The sequence below is a fragment of the Orbicella franksi genome, chromosome 4 (genome assembly GCF_964199315.1).
Source record: "Orbicella franksi chromosome 4, jaOrbFran1.1, whole genome shotgun sequence".
Lineage (NCBI taxonomy): Eukaryota > Metazoa > Cnidaria > Anthozoa > Scleractinia > Merulinidae > Orbicella > Orbicella franksi.
The window spans coordinates 15739081-15761547 of record NC_138148.1 but is presented as its reverse complement, the minus strand read 5'-3'; the positions used below and the strand labels follow the sequence as shown (position 1 = coordinate 15761547).

At 38.3% G+C, this 22467-nt stretch overlaps 1 pseudogene across 1 annotated transcript in view; it reads right to left on the bottom strand.

Annotated features, from left to right (window-relative positions):
- Positions 1-22467, bottom strand: part of LOC145484699 (uncharacterized) — a 123809-nt pseudogene that overhangs the window by 55857 nt on the left and 45485 nt on the right. Inside the window, exons 12-18 of the transcript XR_014049061.1 lie at positions 21087-21371; positions 17318-17465; positions 15959-16125; positions 14581-14898; positions 11157-11441; positions 7647-7794; positions 6321-6484 (exon numbers count right to left, since the gene is read on the bottom strand). The product of XR_014049061.1 is annotated as an uncharacterized LOC145484699 (transcript). The remainder of the gene's footprint in view (positions 1-6320; positions 6485-7646; positions 7795-11156; positions 11442-14580; positions 14899-15958; positions 16126-17317; positions 17466-21086; positions 21372-22467) is intronic.

The window sequence follows — 22467 nt, the reverse complement described above, 5'->3', positions numbered from 1 at the left end:
TATACCTAGACGAATCTAGACGAGAAAAAACTGAATTCCAAGTCAATCATAGCCAGCAAACTACAAATAAGTTGGCGTGTCGTAGCGTCGCCATGTACGGTATGAATCAACCTGAATTTTCATTACTCGTAACAACGCACTCACGACCAATTTATCGCTGAGGCTAAGGTTTTTAACGTTGCTTCACTTTTAAGGGATTATAAGAAAGGGGCATGCCTCTAAACCCGAAGCCAGGTAAGCGTTTATAGTACACTGTAAGTGAATTTATCCAGACACTTTGCATATAGACTCGAAGAGCGAGACTGCATTTTGTATTAGACAATTAGCTATAATTATATTCGAAATTTCCTTAAGGTTCAAAGCGATTTTAAAGCAGTGTTACGAAAGACGTTGTAATTGCATTTAGAGTGATTGATAAGTTGTTTTCTTCAGAAAAGAACTCCCTGACAGGTGGGTTATGATACGAAATGGGATCACAAAGCTTGGCGGCTTATTTCCTGATTTAATTAGCGCTTCATTACTCGGCGGGGCCACAGACTTGTTTCGTTGAACGGGTTGAATAAACTTAATATTGCAGTTTGGACCAAAAAAGATGCAGTGGTACATTGTGATTAATCGGCAAGAGATGGATTGTTAGGTATATATATGTTTTTTTCACAGTGACTCCATTATCTGTAATTTTCAAGACTTCTTCCACAAAATTTATAACCGTTGCCGGACCAAAATCTGATCGGTCCTAAAAAATCACAGGAAAATTTTTGATTAACGGTAAGTCTTTTCGGTTACAATCAACTTCAGAGTCTCTAATTCATGACTTAGAAGAAAAAAAGGTGTTAATCGAAATTAAATGGCTGATTTTTACAGACACGGTTTGTTGAAACTTTAACCGAAAGTGACCTGGTTAGTTATTTTCTTGTAAGTTTTTTCTTGGTGAAAAAGCCTCAACCTCAGTATTTTTTTCTTGATATTACTAAACTAAGGGCTGAACTTTGCAGGGATACTAAGACTTCACAATATAAAACATGGGCATGGAAAATATGCGGTCTGAAAAACAGGCCATTTCCGGTTGCTTCCCATGTGCCTCAAATAGGACCAAGTTGTTATAACAGTCACGGGCTAACGACAAATTCCCGTGAGCTAATGTTTTCGCCCATAAACGCCTAGGAATAGTGCATTACAAATATGGTTTTGGTCTTGTCTGAAATCAATTGTACGTTGCTAAAAGAGAGATTGAAAACTGGCCAAAATTACACTGAAAATCAGCCTCTGGGGACCCCCGAGGGGCTGATATCCAGAACACGGCTAAAAAATGTTCGTTGAACCTGAAACTTTGGCATATTACATAAGTCCACATAATGACTTTGTGTACCAAGTTTAAGCTAAATCGACCGATCTTCATTTCCAAGTCTGCCCCGGTCTCTCAGGCAGAAGCTCTTAAACGCTAATTGTGTTATCAGGAGAGAAAGTAAATGTCAATTCAATCTTTCGCATTTTGTGTAGCCCTGAAACAAGCAAATGAGACAGGAAACATTAAGAGCCACTGCTCACAAATATGGACCAAACAACGGCACAAGTCAGAAATCGATTTTGCTCATTTTTTGCCCATAGATTGGCCCTAGCTAGAGAACAAGCGGACCATAGTTTCTGCTAATGCAGCTTTTTTTAAAAGAAATTTGGGAAAAACGATTTCGCCCTGATTAAGCTCAAAATCTACTTCCAGTTGCGCTGAATTTTCTGAAACTTTGATTGCTTCGCGCGTCGCACAACAGCTACTTGAGAATCTTTCAATGATTTTTATATTCAGCTCAGGTCTTCATGGTATGACTGAGTGAAAAATAAAATAAATCGAGGTTTCGTTTGAGCCCAAAACGAGATCGAACAGAAACGCAAAATATTACAGTGTTGCAAACTAATTATAGCACTAAAATATCACCATATTTTTCTCTGGGCGATAACTTTAAATGCCACAAAAACACTTTCTACGGGTTAACTATACACCCACCTGTTTGAAAATAAAAAAAAAAACATCTCTGGGCAAATGGTTTTAAGTCGCTCGCCTTGGCCTGTGTTTTTCATAAATTTTCCCCTGAACCGCCGTGGGAATGTAAACAATTGCCTGACGCGGGCGGTCACCCTAAATATATAATTCGTTTCCAACAAACTGCAGATGGCTATCTTAGAACATTTGGGTGAAAAGAGAAAAACATAATGGACCACTTTTAACTTTAATAATTTGAAAGGCATCGCTTTAGAAATTTCGTTTATTAAAAACGCCAATTAAAAGCAATTCACTTGGAGTTCAGGTGTTACCGCTATGTCGTTTTAAGATGTCGTTCTTTCTTTGATCATTTTAATTACAAGAACGATTTCTAGAAAGAAAATCGTTCTAAGTTCATTTGTTAAGCATAATAACAAGTTGATCTTGTTGGTTTGCAGCCTTACGTGATCTGAAGGAACGCTACAGTGATTAAATTTGTATTTGTTGACTTCGACGGATCGATTCCCGGTTTAAGATGATTTCCGCAGAACATTCGAACAATAATGGCAAAAATTAAGTCACCAAAAAAACCTCATAGCATGGTTATATTTTGAACACAGTAAAGAAGAACTTATTGAGACTAAAGCTCTCAAGCTGACCCCGCGAGAGAAAATTGAACTTGAAGTTATCCATATTTCAGTTAAAACAGACGTTTCGCAGTAGTTAAAAACACAAAAACACATGCTTTACGCATTCTTACGAGGTTTGACTTTAACTTTCTCGAGAATGCTTGAGAATTTAATCGCGGGGTCACTTAGAGAAATTAACTAGATTGAGTTGTTTTAAATAGTATTCCAAAAGTTACCTTACTATGAGTAGATTTTTCGTAAATAATTTTTGCACTTATTGCTCAAACTTTGAGCGGAATCCGTCTTAAACGTTTTTATTTCTACCAGGCAGCTTGTCAACATTTTGTGCCTTTTCTCCTTCTAAAAGGTCGGGAAAAGTAAACTAAACAAATCCTAAAAGTTTAAATCATAAATAAGAGACATCAACAGTGCCAGTGACTCGGTAAGCTATTAATTTGAACAATTACTGTGCTGGACGGACTGCTTTCCAGGTTACGCACCTGCTGTACATATAGTTTATTGTGAGCGAATGTTTCTTTTCAAACAACTGAACTGCTCGATAATATTATCTTGAAATATGTTTCTTTTTTTCTTTTTTTTTTTTTTTTTTCAGTCTTAAAATTTAGGATTAGGGTTAGGCTAAACCCTAAACTGTTTTGGCGGCCAACCTATTTTGGGCCGTCAATAAAACCAGAAATATGGAACATGGAACATGGAACATTCCGGAACATCGAATAATTATAATCATTATGAGAAAATATGTAAAATTGAATTTTCAAAACGAAAATAAACAAAAATAAACTGGTATCAGCTCGAAATATGAAAAGATATTATTGGGGATAGGGGAGTCGGTAGGGGCGGGAAAGGGAGCGTTGATTCATTTAACTGACTACCATGAGTGCAGGCTCCTCTTCTTTCCCGCCAATTGCGGCACGTCGCTTTACAGCACTCTGTTTTTCAACACATACATGGACGATTCGGACAATGAATGCCAGGTAACTCATTGCGTCTCCTTTTTTGATCCCTGATTTCTTCAACATCTGAGGTGTTCGTTCTGAGTATCATACAGTTGCTTGTTAAGTCAGTAGCCATAGTTTTGTCACTGATGCTATCTATCATCCCCAGTTTTCGCGCCGCTTCGCTAGGAACGCCTGACACTATGACCCACCAAGCCTTCCCGGAAGCCCAAGTAATAAGCAAGTTATTATTAACTAGTAGTAATCAAAGATTAGAGCAGCGCGTTCACGCTCGTACTTCGCATGTCTGGTCTACTTTGGTGGTGTACGAATGGCTCGATAGAAACCTAAGTTTGATCGCATGTCAGATAACGATCTGCACGTGAAGTTGAATTAGCGATGAATAGATTATAGCCTGCGGTAAAAGTATTTTTAATTAATTAAGTATTAACTTGTACTGTACAAAAAATTTTCCAGGAAATGCATTTGAACACTTGTAACAAATATTTCTTGAGACAATAAAGTTTTGACCAGCGACCCTGCAAGACAGCGCGCGCGTGGCTAAATGGTTTTAGATTTTGTTTGGATTTGTTCACACTGTCATCAGAGCTCGAGAAGTCCGAACTAGTTTAGACAAGAAACTCAATGCTGAAGAGTTCTATTTCTATCTCATGCAGAAACTATTTCTTCATGAGAAATCGTGTATTCGCATTTCTTTGTATTGACGTAATGAATGGAATAAAGAAATCACACTAGTGCACCCATATTTTTAGGTCTGATTAAGGAGCTCGAACGCTACCACCTTGGTTTTCTGTGAAAAACGAAATCTGGGAATAATCTTTACAAATTCAAATTTAGATATTTTTCGCAAAACTATTATAATTATTCGATGTTCCGGAATGTTCCGGGATGTTCCGGAATGTTGCATATTCCTGGTTTTATCGAGGCCCTCTATTTTGGCTAATTGCTTAATCAAATTATATATATTTCATTTAAATTCGCTCTTCCATGGCCGACTTCCGCGAACAAAACAAGATGGACGTTAGCTGTTCATAGATCGACCACTGTAATGTTGATTTGTCTACCAGTGTTATGATCTGCAATCAAACAACCAAAGTAGAAAAGATGGATTTTTTTTCCCAGTATGACATGAAACGCAAACGCAATTTTTTTCTCGGCTAATTCAATTCAAGAAATTCCGGGTTTTCTAGCTGAGTTTGAGAATATTGTGTACAAACAAATTCTGTACACAGCTAGAAGAGCTGAGATGCCGTCACGCAGTTAGTAGTTTATAGAATTTATGGTATTTCCACTTGACTTTGTTTGTCAGTAAATGATTCAATTGTCTCAAACCATAGAGGATTGGTTAAGTGTATCTCTAAAACTGCCACTGTATTGTAACTTATTAGTGAAATGAATAACTGAGCCATCTTGTGGAAATAAACAAGTGTTAAACATTATTCACCTGAATCATTTCCCGGAGCACTGTACTCACATTCTTTATCAGGGATGTCGTGGGTGTTGCAATGCAAATGAAAAATATCCATTCATATTTATACTAACTTAAGCAAAAAAAAGAGAAAAAAAATTTTTCCATTATTTTATCCACACATCGTTTCAAAAATTGCTTTCATCGGATTATTGAAAACGAATATTTACTCGAGAGTGACTATCCGCGTCACGCAATTGTTTACATTCCAACGGCGGATTTTGAGCAAATCTATGAGAAACACAGGCCAAGGCGGGCGACTTAAAACCATTTGTTCAGAGATATTTTTGATATCCTAACAGGTGGGTGTATGTTTAACCCGTAGAAAGTGTTTTTATGGTATTTAAAGCTATAGCCCATAGAAAAATATGGCGATGTTTTAATGTAATAATTCAGTTGCAACACATTGTAAAATTTTGCGTGTCTGTTTGATCTCGTTTCGGACTCAAAACTGACTTCGATTTACTTTATTTTTCACTCAGTCATACCATGAAGACCTGGACTAAATATAAAATCCATTGAAAGATTCTCAAGTAGCTGTTCTGCGGAGCGCGAACCAATCAAATATTCAGAAAATTCAGCAAAACCGGAAGTAGATTTTCAGCCGAATCAGGGCGAAATCGTTTTTGGCATATTTCTCCCAAAGAAAGCTGTATTAGCAGAAACTAACTATGGTCCGTTTCTTTTCTTACTAGGACCTATCTATGGGCAAAATACAAGCCAAATCAATTTATCGACTTATGCCATTGATAGGCGATTTAGGTCGATTTTTCTAGGCATCCATTCTTAAGTTTTAATACTCCTGGTAAAAACGCAGTTGAGCAGCAAAAAGAGAATAAATAGCTTTAAGAGAGAAAGCCTGGAAGTTTTGTGACTCATTCTGTATAGTACTTCCAGATGATAAAATGCGGAAGGCGAAGAACAAACTGCCGAAGACATTTTCAGATCTGTTATCAATCAGGATAAACAAAAAGTTACTTATCAATACTTTTTCTCATTGTGCTGTTTTTCCGTTCTGTCATATTTTTTACTTAAACTCAGTGAAGAGTAGTGTTATTAAAAGGATATCGGTCTTTTTTGTTGAAACTATTAGAGCTAATTGAACTTCTGAGTTAATGGGACGTTTCCCAGTTTGTATTATTGGCGTCCCTCGTTGAAGTTCATCCAAACTGTTTCTCGAACAGGCCCGTTTCCTTACAAAATAGTATTGTGCTTTCTATTAACCGATATCTCTTAACACTATTCTATTAGTCTAACGGTTAACTTACCATTGTTCATCACAACATAGAAAGCCTTCAATGTCGTCCGATAATAATAATAATAACTGTAGAGTATGACTTGGGCATAGCTTCCCGAAACCAGAAGTGCAAATGGTTCCTTTTGACCACAAAAGTACGTACGTTGACCATTACCAGTTACAACTGAACCAAAACTAAAATACAACAGGAAGAAACAAAAGTAACCAACTGTATTTGACTATTAAATTCAACTCACGCTACAGCACCGGCCATCGCCTTAAAGCCCTGACCGAACGGACTTGCAAATACTGAGAGGCAAGTTGAAAACTTGGGTCTACTTGCGACTCCGTTTGACCAGGCCTTGCGTGGACTTGCATTGACTTGGGATGACTTCCGCTCACTTTAGTCGATATCAAATTTGCACGCAAGTCGGCGCAACTTTTTCACCGTTTGGCCACCCACCCAAAGTCAACGCAAGTTGACCTATCATTGGCCAATGAAACACAGGATATGAGTGTACTAGCGAGGAACCTTGCGAACCCGTTTGGCCACCCACGGCAAGTATCTCCGCAAGTTCAACTTCCGGCTACTTGCGACCACTTGCGAGTCCATTTGGCCAGGGCTTAAAGGGCAATGGAACTTTCAGTAGCAACGAATATACGATAGTGGTTTAACAGTGGATAGGTGAAGACGCAGAAACCAAACACTCGTGAGTTCGCAATAGAACGCAATGCTTGTCTGCCGCTAAAAATCAATAGAATTTCATTTCTTGGTTTTGATAAAAAAAACTATCCAGGGAGAAAAATAACTCTTGTCGATTCCGACGCATTGGAATGACGCAGAATCTTGCTAATTAAGTAGGCAACCATACTAGTGTATGGTGAGATTGAAAGAATATCATGATTGTTGGTCTAGAGTGTATACAACAATTTTGAAACAAAGGGCTAAACTTCTCATAAAAATCTAGTGCGAGAAGTACTTAATAAGTCGTTATTGGGTTTTCATACTCTTCATAGTTTGCACAGTTTTGCATTTGCACGAAGCGTTTATATTTTGGTAGCGTAGGTGAATTTAGCTCAGTTCTTTTTAGTATTGCTTCCGATCACATGTTAGTCTAGCTTAGTGGTAGGTTTGTGTCCTTATAGAGAAGTAAAACAATTTCGTGAACGCAAACCTTGCTGATGTTAATGTCGCAGGGGAAATTCTGGTGACATGATGCACGACAGACCTTAAAGACAAAACATAAGATTTTCGCGTTCGCCTGGTATTTTTGGATTCATATCGCGATCGGCGAAAACTAGTACTAACGCGTGGGAGTAGGATCATGACAACAATGCAATAATCAAAGGTTCTTACCTGCAATACCGCGTTTGGAAATGTTCAACAACTAGAAGTATACTTGAGTTCATTAACGGTGACTGGATTTACCAATAGCAATATCCTGAATAGTATGTGCCCACTGCATTGATTTCACCTGTAGTACCATTGAAGGTCCCTCCACAAGCTATAAAATGAAATACGCAACAATTACAAAATCGTTTCTCTCGTCTTGGAAGCCTTTACAACGCCGAAGGGCAGAACACCGTGCTATTTTCCATTTACAATCTCTTTATGTACCCGTTTAAATTATAATACTAGATCTAAGCATTATGTTTGATTTTCTCATGATTATCACGGCTAGTGGTAATGCTCGTGGGCGCGTACGTACGACAGCAGCGATGACGACGGAGTCGCGCAATATGGCGAACATACTCCAAATAATAGGTTGACAGACCCATGCTGCCTTGGTTTAACATGTACTTCTTTGATATTGGACATCCATGTTATGATAAATTGACACCTGTCAAAACAAGGCCAAATTTTTTAAAAGATGAGTCTATTCGTGGAAAATTTGAGAAATCTATTCTAAGCAAGCCCAAACACGCCAGAAATTCGGTAAAATTTGGATTTAAGGGTTTTTTTGTTAATACAAAGTTAGTATTATCATTTATCCATATCAACTTTTTCACTAGCTGTTAAAAAGAAGTAATACTGTTGAGACTCAAGAAGCGTAGACAAGTACACATGTAAACCAAGCTACAGATAAATGTCAAAACAATGTATTGCAGGTACTCCAACTTAGACTTAGACAATTATTAAAGTACAACTAACCACAAAGACTTTCTTTCCTTTAATGAAACCTACTAGATTTCCCATTAGTCAGCTAAAAAATTATCTCTATTGATAAAATTCCCCCGTTTCTACAGACGTTTAAAGTTGTGCTTTCTGCTGCCACGACCGAGCCTAGTGGGATCGGAGTCGTGCTTCTAGTGACGTCATTGAAGGACATGGCTGAAAACACTCAAGACAAGTTTCACGCTGGGTTTCGAGCGTAGCTCCTGGGCCGGGTTTTCCAGAGCCCGATTAAGCTATCCCAGGAAAAGGTAGAATTTTCATTTGAATTTTGTAACTTTGCATTAAGGTCTTCTGTATAGTGTTTGGCCTTCTGTTTTGAGTTTTAATAATCACCAAATACACAAAACAAAGCAGCAAAAAACATTTGTATAGAATAAAAAGTTATAACTCAGTTAACTTTTAATCCTGGGTTAGCGTTAACCGGCTTCCGAACAATCGTGCCACGTTTTCAAAAAGTTAACCTAAGATGAGCCCGCGATCCAATCGAAAACCAGCACTTGGTCAGCTCTCAACTTCAAAAAAAAACACGTGACCTCGATGAGCTGTAAACCTGAGCCCGCGATATGGTCAAGTGATACTGGTCAGCGGATACCTTGTTTTGACAGGTGTCAATTTATCATAACATGGATGTCCAATATCAAAGAAGTACACGTTAAACCAAGGCAGCATGGGTCTGTCAACCTATTATTTGGAGTATGGCCACCATACTCCATCGTCATCGCTGCCGTCGTGCGTACGCGCCCACGAGCATTACCACTAGCCGTGATAATCATCAGAAAATCAACTAATGGATTTCCTTTCCTTACCTATACGAGTATGGGGCTCCCCTTGGCGGCTCTTTGGGCCGCCGAAGCTCCGCTAAAATGGGGTTGACTAGCCGACACGACTCCTACGGTTCGTGACATTTGTACATTTGTCGTTCTCTGTTCGGTCACTCGACCTTTTTCTTGCTTCACTCGTGTTTATGAAGGGCACTTCACGCTGTGTTATAAGGAGTAATTTTAAGTAGAGTTGAGTCGTTAGACCGTGGTATGTCAAACTTGTAGATGTCATAGGTCTGCATGATTTCCGCTGTTATCTGCATGTCGCTTCGTCAAGTTTGACATCTCTCTGTAATTTGCCATGTGCTTATGCATTGTGCTACCTTTTATATCTCACATCTGGTTCACCCAAAATTCATGTGTTATCCATTTTCATATTTTCTTAAATTATTGTTGCCATGGAAATATCGATTGCCATGAAATATATTATACCAAATTTCAATGTATTTTTTATCTTTATCTTGATCCGATTAAGGGCAACTGGTAAAAAGCTCATCGAAAATGTTTGGAATGGTGCAGTAAAAAATGTATCCAAACACTGTAATTAAATCAAGCCCTTTACGTGAGGCTATAAATTAATACGACATTGAACATTTTAAGTGTCTGTTCTCACAGGATTGTTGTGCTTAACTGGTTGAATATTGTTTTAAAAGGGGGGCGGGAGAGGAGAGTTTAAGCGACAGAAAACTGTGGTGTTTTACCACAAATCTCGACGAGAAATCTCACAAAATGGGTTCAGATCATAACGTGACAAAACATAGGCACCCAAGTACCAGCATTGTGATTAGGCTAATCCAACAAGTTTAGTTATGATATTTGGCAAAAAAAGAATATGTTTCACCTTAAAAAGTGTAATATTAAGCCTAGTTTTATTAAGGTTTGATTTGGATAATTTGATCAGTAGCTTTGTCTATAAGAACTTCAATGGAGCTTTTCCCGCAAGACAGCTAAGTTATGCAGCCTGTAATAGTACCTAACGGTGAAAGCTGTTTGGTGAGTAATTTTTTATGGACCTTTATGGACTCATTTCATAACAAGAACTAATCTAAGTCTACAACATGATCTCATTCTGTTGCTAGCGTTGATCACATTAATTACAGTTTCTTCGGTTTTGACATTCCAAGTTATATCTATTTTAAAAGCCATCTAAACGAGAAGACACTTTTGGAGGTGAAACAACTAGACATCAGAAAGAAAGTACAAATTTTATAAGAGGTCTCGAAATCTGCAGAGTTTGGGAAGTGTTCTTGTCACATAACCCTTCCCAACACCTGAGAGCCTTTTTGGTGACAAAAAAAAAAGTTACAGAAAAAGTAACTTTCTGAGAGACTTAAAATTTACCTCTCTTAACTGTGTTATCTGTTTTAACAACGAACCGTCCCATTTCGTAAACGACAATTTGACTGGTTCTTTAAGAAAAACCCCAATGTGATTGGTTTTCGATCGTCCTGGAAACAATCCCCCTTCCTCCCAAACAGTGTTGATTTTCTTATTTCTTAGACTAAACAGATCACCGCACCTAAAACACTTCGCTACACCTAGCTAATTCTCAGGTATGCCACTTAAACTAAAAGAAACAATATACCAGCGACACATAATAAGCTTAAAAATCCTAACAGGTGGAAGCCAGACAAGTTGGCTATTTACAATCATGACCGAGAAGCAGAACTTGAGTTTACCGAGAAACAACTCCAGCTAAGTGGTACTAAGTGGTAACAGCGAGACGTAGCCCGTGAACTCCGTATGTGTGGGCTAACTTTGGCTATATATTGCATAGGCATAGATGATCACGAAACCAATGCAACAGTAACTAAACAAAAATTAACAATTAAGTAATGGACAAATTGAGAATGTCCATACAGCTACCAACCTGTGCTCTCGTATGTTGTACGCAAAGGACCCTCTCCAACAGATGTACGACCTGCAACTTTGATTTCATATCTCGTGGCCTCCATGAGACCTGTAATCCTCAATACTCGGGTACTTGCATTCACTTTGACAGTGGTGAAGTTCTCGTAAGAGCCATAACGTCTAAAATACACGACGTAGCCAAGAAGAACTCCATGAGTATCTTCTTCAGGTATAGGAGACCAGTTAATCTCGAGAGAGTTGGAACTACGATCGTATACATACACCCATGGAACATAACCAGGAACTAAACGACAAAGAAAAATTTCGTTTGATGCAATTGTGAAACACAAAGCTCTCTTTCTTAAAAAAAAAACAAACAAACAAGCAATAGTTTGTAATTAGGGGCGCGGTGAGCGTTTAGCCACAAAATTCTAAATAGACACCATGGATTAAATAAGGTAAGTGGTAAAATAAACAGCATTTGTCGGTTGATTGATCGATACATGTACTACCAGCCTATATCAGTTGGTGCTAAAATAATATTTTAAAGCGAAGCAACAGTGGCCCCTATCTGACCTTGATTTTAACTAAAAACGTGTTTACAACTCAACAACGAGCTAAGAGATCCTATTTTTTTCAATATCTTCAAGATCAGTATGCTTAGATTCAGATTTTAGAAAAAAAAATTTAAAAAGTTTAGAACCAGCTTAAAAAAAGAAAAGTTAAAGTGGATTTAAATTTCTCAGGAGGTTATTAACGTGGTTAGGACGTGGGCTTCCCGAGCAATTTACTTTCAAAGGTGCCAAGGCATGGGAAGCCTGCAACTCCGCTAGAAACCCAACTAACGGCTCGTGATTTACAAGCTTTTCTCGCGTTCTCCCAACATCCCGCGTGGGTCTTTTACGCCGGTAAACCCATAGAAAGAGTGGTCTATTACTTAAATATCTTTGCCAATTGCCCTTTTTTCTTCGCGTTTTTTTCTCTTCGTGCTAACCGTTTTTACAAGAAAACAGGCACTACTCGCACTTTAAACATAATAAGTTACAAATACCAAAATTACATACTGCCCTCTTTCGTACGTATGTCAGTTTTGTTTCATCTCAATTTACAAAATGGTAAAAGTACTGTCAATCTAGTGTCATCGGATTGAAAGATGAAATACTTGCCAGGGAGGTTCACGGATTCTCCGTTCAGCACTGTTAACACTTAGTCGTGTTTCAAGCTTGTTATATCAGTCCTGATAGCGTAATGGTGATCCCATCCGACTGATTAAGAGCCATTGCCTGTAAATATGGAGAATCCGTCGACGGGTCGGAAAATTCGGATTTTCTTTTATTACGTCAAAAAGACCCTTTTGGTGAACTATTTTCAGAAATATACTTTCAAAGTTCCAGCGAGTTCACTTTTTTGTGAAATCTAGCAAAGTTCGAAATACCGCACAATCAACCAAAATGGCCGATGGAATTTTCAACAGGCCAGTACAGCAAGAAAGGAACTTGCCTGGATTTCATATTCTCACAGTTTGTAATTTACACTTTGATCATTCTTCTGAGCTAAAAGTCATCTTAAACTTAACACGTTTTCTCTATTTCATGGCCGTTTGAAAAATACAACTATCGCAATTTAATTTACATGTAAAATTTTAACTGATTTTAGAGGGTCATAACTCTTCTAGTATACAAATCTCTCAAAAAATAACAGTTTCTACAAAAAGAGCTATGCTATGGGTATACCAAATCTAAATGGCTAGTTTGGCCCGTGAGAATTAAGCGCGCTAGACGAAAAACTAAAAAGGGTATTTTGACCAATTGCGCCATTTTTGGACGAGCGAGCAAGAACTTCGATTTCGCAGTCATCTTTATAAACATAATTCGACATGTTTCATAACATAAATTATTCGTTGAAATCGTGTATTGTACACTTAAGCAATACTTAAAATAATGCCTCAGAATAAGCCTGGGTATTGATGGCACAGTCCTCTAGAAATCAGCCGCCAAAGCAGACGATTTTGGCAAAATGTCGGCCTTCAAGGTGGAAAGGTAGTCCTGCATTCAAAACTTGAGCACCTTTGGCGAATAAATGGAGAGAAGGCATCGCTACTTCTTCCTTGGTTATCTCTTGTTATTAGTTCTCTCTTTTTACGTTAAAAAAGGAGAACCAATCCCGACTACAACGATTAATAGGGCCGTTTGCTAGGAACGAAACGCAAGTGTACATGTAACGTTTGTGTACACAACATTATTGTCATTATTCCCTATTGTTCTCTATGTCACGGTGTCACGCCATGCAATTCACCACGACAACATATATCGAAGTCGCTGGCAGACCAGTCACAGTTTTTTTAAAACCGCTGCATTTGAAGTTTTTCGTCTACATTGTTTTAGAAAAAGATACATAGGGAAAATGACCAAAAAAAGAAGCGAACGTTTCTTGGTTTTAGCTGTCAAATTTACAGCGATTTTGGATTGTCAAACTATGGCCCGTCACAAGAGTCAAGTCGTCTTCTCACGCAGAAGACTTTGCCTTCTAACCAAGCCCATTTCTCAGGTATGATTTAATTTATTGCTTACATGTGTGATACACAATGTCAAAGAATAATTTGTGTAATGAAACATGGGGAATTATGTTCATAAAGATGACTGCAAAATCGAAGTTAAATTCTCAGCTCGGTCTTCTAAGTGTGGCGCAATTACTCAAAATACCCTTTATAGTTTTTCGTCTAGCGCGCTTAATTTTGACGGGCCAAACTAGCCATTTAAATATGGTATACCCATAGGATAGCTCTTTCTTTCAGTCCTTTTATTTGTCAAGAGATTTGTATACTAGAAGAGTTATGACCCTCTAAAATCAGTCAAAATTTTACACGTAAATTAAATTGCGATAGTTGTATTTTTCAAACAGCCGAGAAGTAGACAAAACGTATATACTTCAAGATGACTTTTAGCTCAGAAGTCTGATCAAAGTGCAACTTATAAACTGTGTGAATATGAAATCCAGCCAAGATCCCTTCTTTCTGTACTGGCCTGTTGAAAATGTGCAATTTTTCATAAATTGCATCGGCCATTTTGGTTGATTGTGCGGTATTTCGAACTTTGCTAGATTTCACAAAAAAGTGAACTCGCTAGAACTTTGAAAGTATATTTCTGAAAATAGTTCACCAAAAAGGTCTTTTTGACGCAATAAAAGAAAGTCCGAATTTTCCGACCCGTCGTCGGATTCTCCATATTTACAGGCAATGGCTCTTAATACGGCCTGGAACGTGTGTTCAAAAACCCTTTCAGGGCATAAATAACATTTCTTTCAGTTCAGTACAGTATCATATTTTTGCCCATTCCACCTTTTTCTTTCCCGTGTTTTTCACTTACAGGTTCTGCAGAGGAAAATAGGAATTACTTGTACCCGCAATTTAAGTACAATAACTTGGCAATATTAAAATTACGTACCGCCCTCTTTGGTACGAATGTCAGCTTCCTCGCTGCTTTTCAAGGTTATCACACCAGTCACTCGATCTTTGAGGAGAGCAACGATCTTGACTTTGTACTTCCTGTAGGATTTCAGATTGCGCACCACGGTATTGGAGGATGAAGCATTTTCTACACTCAACAGAAGAATGTCACTGCTACCTCTGCCTAAGCAAACAGCTACATAGCCATATATGTCAGTGGAATTTAAGCCGCTGGTATTCAAAGGCAACCAGCTGACACTGACTGTTGTGGAACTTATATTGCTGATTGTGACGTTCCAGCTGTGTTCATATGAAACTGAAAAGTTAACAAATAGTGTGAGGAGATAAATTGGACCAAAACGTTTTACTTCTAACGCTTTACCCTTCAGCTGATACATGCACACTTGTTTAACAAAGGTAAATTTTTACACACTGCCAAACAGTTATTTTGGGAAGATTTTCTTGTCACAGCTATCATAAAGCTGATGACGTGCCGATCACTTCTTTAAAGAGATGCTGTTCTCCTTGTTGTAGAACAACTAAACCATTTTATTTCCTTTTATTCTCTGATATATCTGCTTTAGTATATCTTCACTGCTTGTCTCATTAACATTCATAATTTCTGAAATCAGTCCCCAAACCATATTTTCTTTTGTGTTGTATGATCCTAAAATAAGACGTTCTGTCGCCTCTAAGTAATGGTAAATTAATGGCTGAAGACAGAAATGTCAGGCGTTCTCCTGCCTTAAAATACTGCCATTCCAAATACTCCCCCCTGATTGGTCGAAAGCACATCATTTAAACGCTAATTGTATCATCAGGAGAAAAAGTAAATGTCAATTTAATCTTTCACATTTTGTGTAGCCCTGAAACAAGCAAATGAGACAGGAAACATTAAGTTTTAATACTCCTGGTAAAAACGCAGTTGAGCAGCAAAAAGAGAATAAATAGCTTAAAGAGAGAAAGCCTGGAAGTTTTGTGACTCATTCTGTATAGTACTTCCAGATGATAAAGTGCGGAAGGCGAAGAACAAACTGCCGAAGACATTTTCAGGTCTATTATCAATTAGGATAAACAAAAAGTTACTTATCAATACTTTTTCTCATTGTGCTGTTTTTCCGTTCTGTCATACCTTTTACTTAAACTCAGTGAAGAGTGGTGTTATTAAAAGGAAATCGGTCTTTTTTGTTGAAACGATTAGAGCTAATTGAACTTCTGAGTTAATGGGACGTTTCCTAGTTTGTATTATAAGAGTCCCTTGTTGAAGTTGATCCAAACTGTTTCTCGAACAGGCCCGTTTCCTTACAAAATAGTATTGTGCTTTCTGTTAACCGATATCTCTTAACACTATTCTATTAGTCTAACGGTCAACTTACCATTGTTCATCACAACATAGAAAGCCTTCAATGTCGTCCGATAATAATAATAATAATAACTGTAGAGTCTGACTTGGGCATAGCTTCCCGAAACCAGAAGTGCAAATGGTTCCTTTTGACCACAAAAGTACCTATGTTGGCCGTTACCAGTTACAACTGAACCATAACTAAAATACAGCAGGAAGAAACAAAAGTAATCCACTGTGTTTGACTATTAAATTCAACTCAGCCTACAGCATCTTTCATCGCCTTAAAGCCATGGCCAAACAGACCTTCAAATACTGAGAGGCAAGTTGAAAACTTGGGTCTGCTTGCGACCCCGTTTGGCCAGGCCTTGCGTGGACTTGCATTGACTTGGGATGACTTCCGCTCACTTTAGTCGAAATCAAATTTGCACGCAACTCGAAGCCACCTTTTCACCGTTTGGCTACCCAACCCAAGTCAACGCAAGTTGACCTATCGTTAGCCAATGAAACACGGGATATGTATGCCTTGAAATGGGTTTTTTGCGACCTCAGTGTACTAGCGAGGAACCTTTCGAACCAGTTTGGCCACCCACCGCAAGTATCTGCGCAAGTTCAACTTCCGGCTACTTGCGACCACTTGCGAGTCCGTTTGGCCAGGGCTTAAAGGGCAATGGAACTTTCAGTAGCAACGAATATACGATAGTGGTTTAACATTGGATAGGTGAAGACGCAGAAACCAAATACTCGTGAGTTCGCAATAGAACGCAATGCTTGTCTACCGCTAAAAATCAATGGAATTTCATTTCTTGGTTTTGATAAAAAAAACTATCCAGGGAGAAAAATAACTCTTGTCGATTCCGACGCATTGGTATGACGCAGAATCTTGCTAATTAAGTAGGCAACCATACTAGTGTATGGTGAGATTGAAAGAATATCATGACTGTTGGTCTGGAGTGTATACAACAATTTTGAAACAAAGGGCTAAACTTCTCATAAAAATCTAGTGCGAGAAGTACTTAATAAGTCGTTATTGGGTTTTCATACTCTTCATAGTTTGCACATTTTTGCATTTGCACGAAGCGTTTATATTTTGGTAGCGTAGGTGAATTTAGCTCAGTTCTTTTTAGTATTGCTTCCGATCACATGTTAGTCTAGCTTAGTGGTAGGTTTGTGTCCTTATAGAGAAGTAAAACAATTTCGTGAACGCAAATCTTGCTGATGTTAATGTCGCAGGGGAAATTCTGGTGACATGATGCACGACAGACCTTAAAGACAAAACATAAGATTTTCGCGTTCGCCTGGTATTTTTGGATTCATATCGCGATCGGCGAAAACTAGTACTAACGCGTGGGATTAGGATCATGGCAACAATGCAATAATCAAAGGTTCTTACCTGCAATACCGCGTTTGGAAATGTTCAACAACTAGAAGTATACTTGAGTTCATTAACGGTGACTGGATTTCCCAATAGCAATATCCTGAAGAGTATGTGCTCATTACATTGATTTCTCCTGTAGTACCATTGAAGGTCCCTCCACAAGCTGTAAAATGAAATAAGCAACAATTACAAAATCTTTTCCCTCGTCTTGGAAGACTTTACAACGCCGAAGGGCAGAACACCGCGCTATTTTCCATTAACAATCTCTTTATGTACCCGTTTAAATTATAATACTAGATCTAAGCATAATATTCGGAAACCATCTGCTCATAGAAGATGGCGGCATTTTACCACTCTAAGGTTTGCTGCAGATATATGGAACTCCTTAGGCTGTACGCTTAGAGAATCGCCAACCATAGAGGGATTTAAGAGTAGCATTTTCAAAGCGGAACTTCGATTTTTCGTTTAATGTGTTAAGTATAGAGCATAGTTTTTAAACTTCAAAAGATAAAAAAGGCGGACATCAAAACAGAAATAACGTGAGCAGGCGGCGAAGGGGGGGGGGGTTGCGAGCGCAGCGTCTAAGGCCTGGTTACATTGATTTTACTATTGAAGGTCCTCCCACAAATTCTAAAATTAAATATACAAAAATTACAAAAAATGTTTCCCTCGTAGTGCTTGCTGGTAAAACATTTCTTTTTAATTTGCAAATCAATTTTCGTACACTTTGTAAAATTCATCGAGTCTTTACGCATGTTCAATAACGTGGCCAACTTTTTCAAAAGATGAGTCTATTGGTGATAAATATGAAAATCCATCCTAAGCAAGCCCAAAAACGCCAGGATTTCCGCAAAATTTGGATTTAAGGGTTTTTTATGTTAATACAAAGTTAGTATTATCATTTATTCATATCACCTTTTTCACTAGCTGTTAAAAAGAAGTGATACTACTGATACTCAAAAAACGTAGTCAAGTCCACATGTAAACCAAGCTACACATAAATGTCAAAACAATGTATTGCAGGTACTTCAACTTAGACTTAGACAATTATTAAAGTACGACTAACCACAAAAACGTTCTTTCCTTTAATGAAACTTACTAGTTTTCCCATTAGTCAGCTAAAAAATTATCTCGACTGATAAAATCCCCGCGTTTCTACAGCCGTTTAAAGTTGCGCTTTCTGCTGCCACCACCGAGCCTAGTGGGATCTCGGTCGGGCTTTTAGTGACATCATTGAAGGACATGGCTGAAAACACTCAAGACAAGTTTCACACTGGGTTTCGAGCGTAGCTCCTGGACCGTGTTTTTCAGAGCCAAATTAAGCTAACCCGGGAAAAGCTAGAATTTTGCCTTGAATTTTGTAACTTTGCAGTAAGGTCTTCTGTATATTGTTTGGCCTTTTGTTTCGAGTTTTAATAATCACCAAATACACAAAACAAAGCAGCAAAAAACATTTGTATAGAATAAAAAGTTATAATTCGGTTAACTTTAATCCTGGGTTAGTGTTAACCGGCTTCCGAACAATCCTGCCCTGTTTTCAACAAGTAAACCTGACATGAGCCCGCGATCCAATCGAAAACCACACTTGGTCAGCGATCAATTTCGAAAAAAAGTGGCTTCGATGAGCTGTAAACCTGAGCCCGCGATATGGTCACCTGATACTGATCAGCGGATACCTTGTTTTGACAGGTGTCAATTGATAATAACATGGATGTCCAATATCAAAGAAGTACACGTTAAACCAAGGCAGCATGGGTCTGTCAACCTATTATTTGGAGTATGGCCGCCATGTTGCGCGACTCCGTCGTCATCACCGCCGTCGTGCGTACGCGCCCACGAGCATTACCACTAGCCGTAATAACCATGAGAAAATCAACTTATGGGTCTCCTTTCCTTACCTATACGAGTATGGGGCTCCCCTTGGCGGCTCTTTGGGCCGCCGAAGCTCCGCTAAAATGGGGTTGACTAGCCGACACGACTCCTACGGTTCGTGACATTTGTACATTTGTCGTTCTCTGTTCGGTCACTCGACCTTTTCCTTGCTTCACTCGTGTTTATGAAGGGCACTTCACGCTGTGTTATAAGGAGTAATTTTAAGTAGAGTTGAGTCGTTAGACCGTGGTATGTCAAACTTGTAGATGTCATAGGTCTGCATGATTTCCGCTGTTATCTGCATGTCGCTTCGTCAAGTTTGACATCTCTCTGTAATTTGCCATGTGCTTATGCATTGTGCTACCTTTTATATCTCACATCTGGTTCACCCAAAATTCATGTGTTATCCATTTTCATATTTTCTTAAATTATTGTTTCCATGGAAATATCGATTGCCATGAAATATATTATACCAAATTTCAATGTATTTTTTATCTTTATCTTGATCCGATTAAGGGACAACTGGTAAAAAGCTCATCGAAAATCTTTGGAATGGTCCAGTGAAAAATGTATCCAGACACTTTAATTAAGTCAAGCCCTTTACGTGAGGCTATAAAATAATACGACATTGAACATTTTAAGTGTCTGTTCTCACAGGATTGCTGTGCTTAACTGGTTGAATGTTGTTTTCAAAGGGGGGCGGGAGAGGAGAGTGTAAGCGACAGAAAACTGTGGTGTTTTACCACAAATCTCGACGAGAAATCTCACAAAATGGGCTCAGATCATAACGTGACAAAACATAGGCACGCAAGTACCACCATTGTGATTAGGCTAATCCAACAAGTTTAGTTATGATATTCGGCAAAAAAGAATATGTTTCACCTTAAAAAGTGTAATATTAAGCCTAGTTTTATCAAGGTTTAATTTGGATAATTTGATCAGTATCTTTGTCTATAAGAACTTCAATACAGCTTTTCCCGCAAGACAGCTAAATTATGCAGCCTGTAATAGTACCTAACGGTGAAAGCAGATTGGCGAGTAATTTTTTACGGACCTTTATGGACTCATTTCATAACAAGAACTAATTCTAATTCTATAACATGATCTTATTCTGTTGCTGCCATTGATCAGATTAATTACAGTTTCTTCGGTTTTGACATTCCAAGTTATATCGATTTTAAAAGCCATCTAAACGAGAAGACACTTTTGGAGGTGAAACAACTAGACATCAGAAAGAAAGTACAAATTTTATAAGAGGTCTCGAAATCTGCAGAGTTTGGGAAGTGTTCTTGTCACATAACCCTTCCCAACACCTGAGAGCCTTTTTGGTGACAAAAAAAAAAGTTACAGAAAAAGTAACTTTCTGAGAGACTTAAAATTTACCTCTCTTAACTGTGTAATCTGTTTTAACAACGAACCGTCCCATTTCGTAAACGACAATTTGATTGGTTCTTTAAGAAAACCCCCAATGAGATTGGTTTTCGATCGTCCTGGAAACAATCCCCCTTCCTCCCAAACAGTGTTGATTTTCTTATTTCTTAGACTAAACAGATCACCGCACCTAAAACACTTCGCTACACCTAGCTAATTCTCAGGTATGCCACTTAAACTAAAAGAAACAATATACCAGCGACACATAATAGGCTTACAAATCCTAACAGGTGGAAGCCAGACAAGTTGGCTATTTACAATCATGACCGAGAAGCAGAACTTGAGTATACCGAGAAACAACTCCAGCTAAGTGGTACTAAGTGGTAACAGCGAGACGTAGCCCGTGAACTCCGTATGTGTGGGCTAACTTTGGCTATATATTGCATAGGCATAGATGATCACGAAACCAATACAACAGTAACTAAAAAAAAATTAACAATTAAGTAATGGACAAATTAAGAATGTCCATACAGCTACCAACCTGTGCTCTCGTATGTTGTACGCAAAGGACCCTCTCCAACAGATGTACGGCCTGCAACTTTGATTTCATATCTCGTGGCCTCCATGAGACCTGTAATCCTCAATACTCGGGTACTTGCATTCACTTTGACAGTGGTGAAGTTCTCGTAGGAACCATAACGTCTATAATACACGACGTAGCCAAGAAGAACTCCATGAGTATCTTCTTCAGGTATTGGAGACCAGTTAATCTCGAGAGAGTTGGAACTACGATCGTATACATACACCCATGGAACATAACCAGGAACTAAACGACAAAGAAAAATTTCGTTTGATGCAATTGTGAAACACAAAGCTCTCTTACTAAAAAAAAAAACAATCGTTTTTAATTAGGGGGGCGGTGAGCGTTTAGCCACAAAATTCTAAATAGGCACCATGGATTAAATAAGGTAAGTGGTAAAACAAGCAACACTTGTCAGTTGATTGATCGATACATGTACTACCAGCCTATATCAGTCGGTGCTGAAATAGTATTTTAAAGCGAAGCAACAGTGGCCCCTATCCTACCTTGATTTTAACTTAAAACGTGCTTACAACTCAACAACGAGCTAAGAGATCCTATTTTTTTTTAATATCTTCAGTATGCTTAGATTCAGATTTTAGAAAAAAAAATTAAAAAGTTTAGAACCAGCTTAAAAAAAGAAAAGTTAAAGTGGATTTAAATTTCTCAGGAGGTTATTAACGTGGTTAGGACGTGGGCTTCCCGAGCAATTTACTTTCAAAGGTGCCAAGGCATGGGAAGCCTGCAACTCCGCTAGAAACCCAACTAACGGCTCGTGATTTACAAGCTTTGCTCGCGTTCTCCCAACATCCCGCGTGGGTCTTTTACGCCGGTAAACCCATAGAAAGAGTGGTCTATTATTTAAATATCTTTGCCAATTGCCCTTTTTTCTTCGCGTTTTTTTCCCTTCGTGCTAACTGCTTTTACAAGAAAACAGGCACTACTCACACTTTAAACATACTAAGTTACAAATACCAAAATTACATACTGCCCTCTTTCGTACGTATGTCAGTTTTATTTCATTTCAATTTAGAAAATGGTAAAAATACTGACAATCTAGTGTCATCGGATATAAAGATGAAATATTTGCCAGGGAGGTTCACGGATTCTCCGTTCAGTACTTTTAACAATTAGTCGTGTTTCAAGCATGTTCTATTAGTCCTGATAGCGTAGTGGTGATCCCACCCGACTGATTAATAGCGCCTGGAACGTGCGTTTAAATCCCCTTCAGGGCATTAATATTATTCCTTTCAGTTCAGTACAGTATCATATTTTTTCCTATTCCACCTTTTTCTTCCTCGTGTTTTTCACTTACCGTTCTTCAGAGGAAAATAGGAATTAC